The sequence below is a fragment of the Anopheles coustani genome, assembly GCF_943734705.1.
Source record: "Anopheles coustani chromosome X unlocalized genomic scaffold, idAnoCousDA_361_x.2 X_unloc_86, whole genome shotgun sequence".
NCBI lineage: Eukaryota > Metazoa > Arthropoda > Insecta > Diptera > Culicidae > Anopheles > Anopheles coustani.
In genome coordinates, this window is record NW_026525199.1 from 75,001 (window position 1) to 83,205 (window position 8,205).

At 56.8% G+C, this 8,205-nt stretch overlaps 1 pseudogene; it reads left to right on the plus strand.

Annotated features, from left to right (window-relative positions):
* LOC131271034 (large subunit ribosomal RNA) overlaps nucleotides 1-6,994 on the plus strand; it is an 11,045-nt pseudogene extending 4,051 nt beyond the window's left edge.
* Nucleotides 6,995-8,205: the final 1,211 nt, after the last annotated feature.

Below are 8,205 nucleotides of genomic sequence, written 5' to 3' on the forward strand. Positions count from 1 at the left end.
GTGTCTCGCGGAGCCGCTGGCGCCGACGCTGGCTGTACTGGCGATGGTACTCCCGGTCGCGGTCCCGCCTCGCCTGCGTCTCCGGCGACACTGGTGGTGCGGGAGGTGTCTCCGCGAGTCTAGCAAGCTGTCGCTCCACGGTTTGTTGCCGCCTGGCTGCATTCCGGCGATCGTTGGCTGCTGCTCTCACGGCTCGCCTGGCCTCTGCAATCGCTTCGGGTGCTTCGCGTTGGTGTGCGGCTGCTCGAGCTGCTCGCTCCTCGTTCCACTCATGTTGCAGTTCGGAGGTGATGCGCCGCGCGGCTTCCGCAATCAAGCTCCAGTCCTCGGGTCCCCGGAGGAGAAACTGCATCATGGTGTCGGGATTCACGCTCTCCGGCTCGCTACCTCGCCCGCGAAGAAACTCGGCTCGGACGCCAGCGAAACGAGGGCACTCGAACATCACGTGCTCGGCAGACTCGATGATGTCCGGGCACTGCGGGCACTCAGGGGACGAGGCGAATTCCTTATTGTGCAGGTACTCACGGAAAAATCCGTGCCCGGAGAGCACCTGACACAGATGGAAATTCACCTCTCCGTGTTTCCTTTGGTGCCACGCAGCTGGGTCAGGGAGAACTCGCCGGGTCCATCGGGCGAACCGTCCTCCCGTTCTGCCAACCTCGTCCCACCTGTCCTGCCACTGGTGGTATGTGGCGAGACGCTCCTGCTCCCGCATCTCTTTAGCCGACAGACCCCCAGGGTCGGCGTTCACTCTACGCTGGTAATAGCGAGCGTCCTCCTTTACCAACAGCGCTATTGGGATGGTGCCCGCTATCACTGCGGCAGCGTCGTATGAGATTGTCCGGAATGCGAAGGATGCTCCGACCACAACCCTCTTCTGGACCCTTTCCAGCAGTCGTTGCTCCTCCCTGGTTTCAACACCCTCGTGCCACACCGGTGCGCCGTAGCGGAGGATGCTGTTGACGACCGAAACCAGGAGGCGACGCTTCTTGCACTTTGGCCCGCTGTGCCGTCGCATCAGCAGTGCAAGTGCTGTCGCTACTCGAGAAGCCTTTTGAGTGACCTGCTTGACGTGCTCTGACCACTTAAGATTGTGTTTAATGCGCACTCCTAGATATTTGATGTCGGTTGCCGAACGAAGAGGAACGCCGTTGATGTTAACTGGGATGTTCTTGTAATCCTTCTTCTTTTTCGACACCATCACAATATCCGTCTTAGCTGCGGCGAGCTCCAGCTGGTGTTCGCGCATCCAAGCCACAACCCTATTCACAGACTCCTCCGCCAAACTCGCGGCCAGTGCTGGCGTGGGTCCTGGTGCCAGGAGCACGAGGTCGTCAGCGAAGGCGACGAGCTCTACACCGGCGGGCATGTCGATGGACAGGACGGCGTCATACATGGTGTTCCACAGCGTCGGACCAAGTATGGAACCCTGTGGGACTCCCGCCGACAATTCCCGGGTGACCGGACCCTCCGACGTCTCATAAACCAGTAGCCGTCCCCGAAACCAGCTTTCCAGTATCCGCTGCAGGCAGGCCGGAACGTGCTTTTCTTGCAGTGCTTTGGCGATGGACCGCCAGCTCGCCGTGTTAAAAGCATTGCGTACATCCAATGACACCACCATCAGACACTTGTTAGCCCTCCGATCCGTCATTCGGTGGGCCATCGCACGCTGGCCGGCCTCCTTAACACGTTCAATCGCCTGAATTGTAGACCTGCCCTTTCTGAATCCATACTGAGACGGCGACAGGCGAGGGTGATCTGGGTCTTCCAGGTGTTCGTTTAGGCGATCCAAGATCAGCCGCTCCAAGATCTTGCCTGATCCGTCGAGCATCCCAAGAGGCCGAAAGGATGACGGATCGCCCTGAGGTCTTCCGAACTTGGGTAGCAAAGCAAGTCGTTGTCGCTTCCAGTCAGCGGGAAAGGTGCATTGATCAAAGCACTCCTGGAACACGCGGCGGAACGTCTCCGTGTGCTCGCGAACAGCGACCCTCAGTGCCGCATTGATGATGCCATCGGGTCCCGGGGCCTTAGTGGGCACCATCCGCGCCGCGATCGCCAAGAGCTCCTCATCCGATACCTCCCTCACTGGCTCCTGCGTTGTCTGCCCCCAATCGACCCGATCCGGTGCAGGCCACTCAAAAGTGCCATGATCCGGGAAGAGTTCCGACACGACGTGCTGTAGAATCGCAGGATCTCGCTCCGGGGGGACGCGGCTACCCTTAAGGCGTGACGTTACCACCTTATAGGCAGTGCCAAAGACATTGTCCTCAGCTTCCGCAATCATCTCATCAAAGCTACGGTCCTTGCTTGCCTTGATGGCGCGGGCGAGTTCCTTCTTACAACTCCTGTGCCGTTCTCTGGCCAACTCTCGTTGTGCACCAGTTCCGGCAGTCAAAATCGCATCCTCAGATGACTTGCACTGCTCCCTGAGAAGGCCGATTTCCTGCGTCCACCAGTACATTTCCGGTCTCACCAAAAACTGCGCTGGCGGTGCCCTCTGCATCACCTCATCGCAGGCTCTAGTAAGTCCAGCGGTGAGAGTCGCCGGTGATACAGCCGCTTCGGCAAACCCGGAAGCCTGGAGCGCGATCTGGAAGGCTTCGGGATGGAATTGACGCAACTTCCATCTCGGTCCAATCTGCTCACGTTGTCGCTGCCGGTCGCGATGCTGGTGCTGTTGTTGCGGTTGCCTCTGCTGGTGTGGTGAAGCGCTGCTGACTGGTGTCGCGGATACGCTGAATCTCACGTATCTGTGGTCACTGTTGGTGAAAGTGTCGAGCACCCGCCAGTCGTTACCGGGTTCAATGGCCGGACTGGCGAAGGACACGTCGACCACACTTTCAGTAGCACTGCCGTTGCCGACGAACGTGGGCACACTGCCGCGGTTCAAGATCGCCAGGTCAAGCTGGTCGACGACCTCGGCGAGATCCTCACCACGCGGCTTCGTCCTCGCGCTGCCCCATCGCACGTGCCAGGCATTGAAGTCGCCCGCCAAGACTACGAGGGGGTGTGCTCTGGCCTCGATATCGATCTCGTCGAGCAGCCGCTGGTAGTCCTCGTCCGTCCATCCCGGTGTTGGTGGGGCGTAGCAAGAGATGAAGGTCACCCCCGCCACCTGGACCGACACCAGTCCTACCCTACTTGCCCAGACTCGCTGTATGGGCAAGGCTCCGGTCGTAATAACGGCTGCCTTCGCTGTCGAGTCCACCGCCCAGTTCCCGTTATTGGGTGGAACACGGTAGATCTCCGACGCCAGCACAATGTCGATCCTTTGCTCCCGTGCGGTCTGGAGCATGAGGTCTTGTGCTACCCTGCTGCGCGCCAAGTTGATCTGGAGGATCTTCAACCCAGCGTCACGCCCTCTAACAGTGGTGTTCGTAGCTAGCGGGAACATGACGGCTGGCTACTTCCGCTGCAAACCGGTGAACCTGTCTGATGTTGTCCGGAACACGTAAGGCACTTGGGGCCCGAGCTGCACTCCTTGGCCTTGTGCTGCTTCGATCCGCACCGGAAGCAGCACTTGGAGTAGTCAGGGCCGGTGCACTCGCGAGAGCGGTGCCCCTTGCCAAAGCAGCGGTAGCAGAGCTGCTCTCCTGCAGGGACCGATGCGAGCGCCTGCACGACGCAACTCGTGTTCCCTATGGTGACCCGGTGACCGTCGAGAAGCTGGCACTGCCCGCGCGGCAGCTTGATATGGGCTTTCTGCAGCCCGTCGTACCGCCGCCACAGCCGAACTGCCTCGCCCGGAACCGTCAGCCCCGCCTGCCGCTTAATCGCCGAAATCAAGTCGTCGACAGTCGCCAGCATGTCGATTCCTGTGATCGCTGCCGTCTGCTTGTCGACAAGGAGGTGGGCCACTCCATCCTCCTTGATGGCTTCGCTGACATCGGCCAGCACACTCTCGCAGTCCGTGTTCGGCTTCAGCCACAGCGACAGCTTCCGCTCCCCTGTGCGGCAAACCCTCGCCACGAACTGCTCCACATTGGTCTTGGAACGCACTGCCTTGTATGTGTCGAGGAAGGCCTTGCCCTCGTTGGCCTCGAGGACGATCACCGCAGGCCTCTCCACTTTAGCAGCGCTCTTTCCCGCTTTCTGTGGTGCTGCTCTCTTGTCTCCCTTGGCCACGACTTTAGCAAAGGATGCTGGTTGCGCATGCACCTTGGTTGCCACAGCCGCTGCTTTCTTTGCCTTCGGTTTTGGCTTTTCTGGAGCCATGGCCTGGGACGAGACGGCCTCGACCGGGATCTCGGGGACATCAGGCGTGATGACTTCGTTCATGCCCGTCGGTTCGCCCTCTTTTTTCTTGCCGCGCCTTGCCCGGGTCCGCTTTCGTTTGGGAGTGTCGCCAGGTGGATGCTGGCTTTGCCCAACAGCACTGGAGTCGACGACATGTTGTTGTTGCTGCTGCGTAGCTACCGCCAACTCTCCCATCGAGTGGAGTCCACTTTGGAGCAGCATAAGTTCTCTTTCGCTGGCTGCCGCACGCTCACGAAGGCTAATGTTGTCTCGCTTCAGCTCCTGATTTTCACGAGACAACAACTTCAGCTTTGTCTTCAGCTCCGCGTAGCCATCCTTTGCCGTCGCCCGGCCCGTCTCCATCTCGCTAACCTTAGCGAGGAGAGTCTCGACGGTTGCCCGGAGCTCCCTCAACTCGCTGCTGAGGCTTGCGATAGTCGGCTCCTGCTGCGGGACTTCGGCCACCTGCTGGACGACGGTTGAGTTGAGCTCGTCCTCGTCGCTCTCCTCTGAAATCTCCATATCACTGGCTAGCAGGGCCATCCGCTGCACCACCACCACCGGCCGAGTGGGCGTCGCAGTCGATGGCGCGACACTGCCTCCCTTTCGCTGCCGAGTCAACGGCAGCGCAACCGATGATGTCATCACTTTGTCCCCGTCGTCCTTCGGCGATGGCGCGGTAGCGTCACAGGTGGACCGGAGCCTGACGGACCGACGCGTCGAAGGCTCCCCCGATGCCTGCTCCATTCCCCTACTGCAACCCTGAAAATCGCTGTGGGCAATGGGTTAGGTTGCGGAGAGCCAGGGTGGAGTGTCTGGGAAGGGAAGGTGGGAAGGGGAAGGGGAGTGGAGGAAGGCCAAGTACCGGTGCGAAATAGAAACTCCAACAAATAAAAGGCCAAACCAATCTTTTTCCCCTTTCCAAATCTGAGCTTATATCTCAGTTCTTCTCTGCGATCAGGTGCCGCCTGGTTGACAAATCCGCAAACCGCCAGCCGATACACTCGCCATAAAACTCAGAGTGCCGCCTGGTTGTGATAACCGGTGATCTCCACCAGCCGAGACACTTGATGAACTGAAGGCGCCGCCTGGTTGTGACGTTGAAAAGCTCAGCACCAGTGCCGCCGCCTGGTAACAGTGTTCGAAATCTCCGTGAGCCGAGACACCCGCCACGACCCGAAGCGCCGCCTGGTGGCAATGCTGGCAATCCGCTGGTACTGGTGGCGCCGCCTGGCGGCCAACTTCGGAACCAAGTTTAGCCGAGACACACTGAAATATTTCACCGGGATGATCGAACCTCGAAATTTTTCAGCCGAGACACATGAAACATTTCACTCTTAGCCGAGACACCTTGAAAAGTTTCACTGAAACATTTCAACCGGATGGTTGGTCCATGAAATATTTCAGCCGGGACACTTGAAACATTTCACCCCCAGCCGGGACACCTATCCGGGACACACTGCCGCCAACGGTCAATTAAAAGTACCGGCCACTTTGGATAACCGGCCAATTTGAATTACCGACCGATTTGAATTAACGGCCACTTCAAACCAACGGCCACCGACTCCACCAACGGTCAATTTGAACGACCCGAGAATCCGGCACCAACGGTCCTTTTTTGAAAACTGGATCAGATGACACGGAGCCCGATTCGGCTTAGGTGAAATCGCTCGGATCTTCGAGTCCGAATCCGGCTGGAAAATGGACGATCGAATCTTCACCTGCCAAAATTTTTGCACCGCGTGCTCTCACTTTATTTACACTTATTTTGCGCTGAATTCGTCTTTTTTCATACGGTTTTCTCTGACTTTCGTTTTAAAACACCGTCTGTCATCTAAAAAACCACATCCGGCCAGGATCCGGACACTTTTTTAACCGAAAAACACGTAGTCCCAAATGGGGCTACGCCCCGGGCCGCTCTCCATACAAAATGTAAACAAACACTTTTCTTTCTTATTTTTCGTTGAAATCGATGATTTTAATGCGGTTTTCACTACTAATCTGTAGATTGGCACTAGTGTTAACGATTACAACAAACTTTCGTGGGTTCTTTAAACTTTTTACGCGAAATTTTTGTAAAAAACACGGAGCAACGCTCAGCACGTGTTGACACTACAGCGTTTGACAGCTCACACACAGGGATAACTGGCTTGTGGCCGCCAAGCGTTCATAGCGACGTGGCTTTTTGATCCTTCGATGTCGGCTCTTCCTATCATTGCGAAGCAAAATTCACAAAGCGTAGGATTGTTCACCCTTTCAAGGGAACGTGAGCTGGGTTTAGACCGTCGTGAGACAGGTTAGTTTTACCCTACTGGTGTGCAAGTACTATCTCAATGGAATTCCTGTGCAGTACGAGAGGAACCACAGGTACGGACCAATGGCTCAATACTAGTCCGAGCGGACTTTGGTATGACGCTACGTCCGTCGGATTATGCCTGAACGCCTCTAAGGTCGTAACCGAACCAGGCTGGTAGTATATGTATAGGAGTCGTTAGCTAGATGGCTAATAACATCACGAGACCGGATTGAGTCTTCTATAGACTCTTTCCATTTATTGGAAACCCTCAAACTGAGCCTATCGCGAGTGCGCTCGCCGAAGTACCTGAAGTGGGAAAAGGCGTTGTGCTTGCCGATCTTCCAAGAATAGTTTCGACTCCTAAGACCACCCGAAAACGACGGGTTTGCAGGCTGGGCGCTACGCATTGAAGAGAGATGTACATTTCGATCCTTTCAGGCGACCCATGCTTGGTGGTTGTGTGCGGTGTGCTCCCCCCGGGGGGCACATGCGGCATACCGTGTGTGGACTAGTTGGACCCACCCTTGCGGTGGACCGACCGGTCAGTGGTGTTTGCGGGTTAACACATGCGAGCGTTGCGGCCCAGAGGCCTTACCGCCTTTCACTGCGGGTTCGTCAAGAACTTGGAGATGGTCGCAACGCATCGGGTCCTCCCGGGGTACTTGGTGTTTGGATGCTGGCTTGGTGATTAAACACTTGATATTCCATCTTCGGATGAATTTCGGGTGTCACCTGTTGCCTAAGACCACTTGCATGTTTAGCTCGCCGTGGGGTAGCAAGCGTTGTGATCTAATGGCCTTACCGGGCAAACACTTTCGGTTCGTCAAGGACTTGGAGTGCCGGGACGGGTTGGCGGATCCATCACTCTGAGTATGCCGGGTTGATACTTGGGGTTGGTTTGGTTTTGGTGACCCAATACTAGATGTACCATCTCGGTGGTATGTCAGTATCACCTATACTCCAGACCACTTGCATGGTTAGCAAGCGTTGTGATCTAATGGCCCAACCGGGCAAACACTTTGGGTTCGCAAGGACTTAGAGTGCCGGGACGGGTTGGCGGATCCAACACTCTGGGTACCTCCGGGTACTTGGGGTTGGTTGAGGACTTGGTGAACAAACACTTGATGAACACTCTTCGGATGTACTTCGGGTGTCACCTGTTGTCCGAGGCCACTTGCATGGTCGCAAGCGTTGTGATACAATGGCCCTACCGGGCAAACACTTTGGGTTCGCAAGGACTTGGAGTGCCGGGACGGGTTGGCGGATCCAACACTCTGGGTACCTCCGGGTACTTGGGGTTGGTTGAGGACTTGGTGAACAAACACTTGTTGTACACTCTCCGGATGTACTTCGGGTGTCACCTGTTGTCCGAGGCCACTTGCATGGTAGCAAGCGTTGTGATACAATGGCCCTACCGGGCAAACACTTTGGGTTCGCAAGGACTTGGAGTGCCGGGACGGGTTGGCGGATCCAACACTCTGGGTACCTCCGGGTACTTGGGGTTGGTTGAGGACTTGGTGAACAAACACTTGATATACACTCTCCGGATGTACTTCGGGTGTCACCTGTTGTCCGAGGCCACTTGCATGGTTAGCAAGCGTTGTGATCTAATGGCCCTACCGGGCAAACACTTTGGGTTCGCGAGGACTTGGGGTGCCGGGACGGGTTGGCGG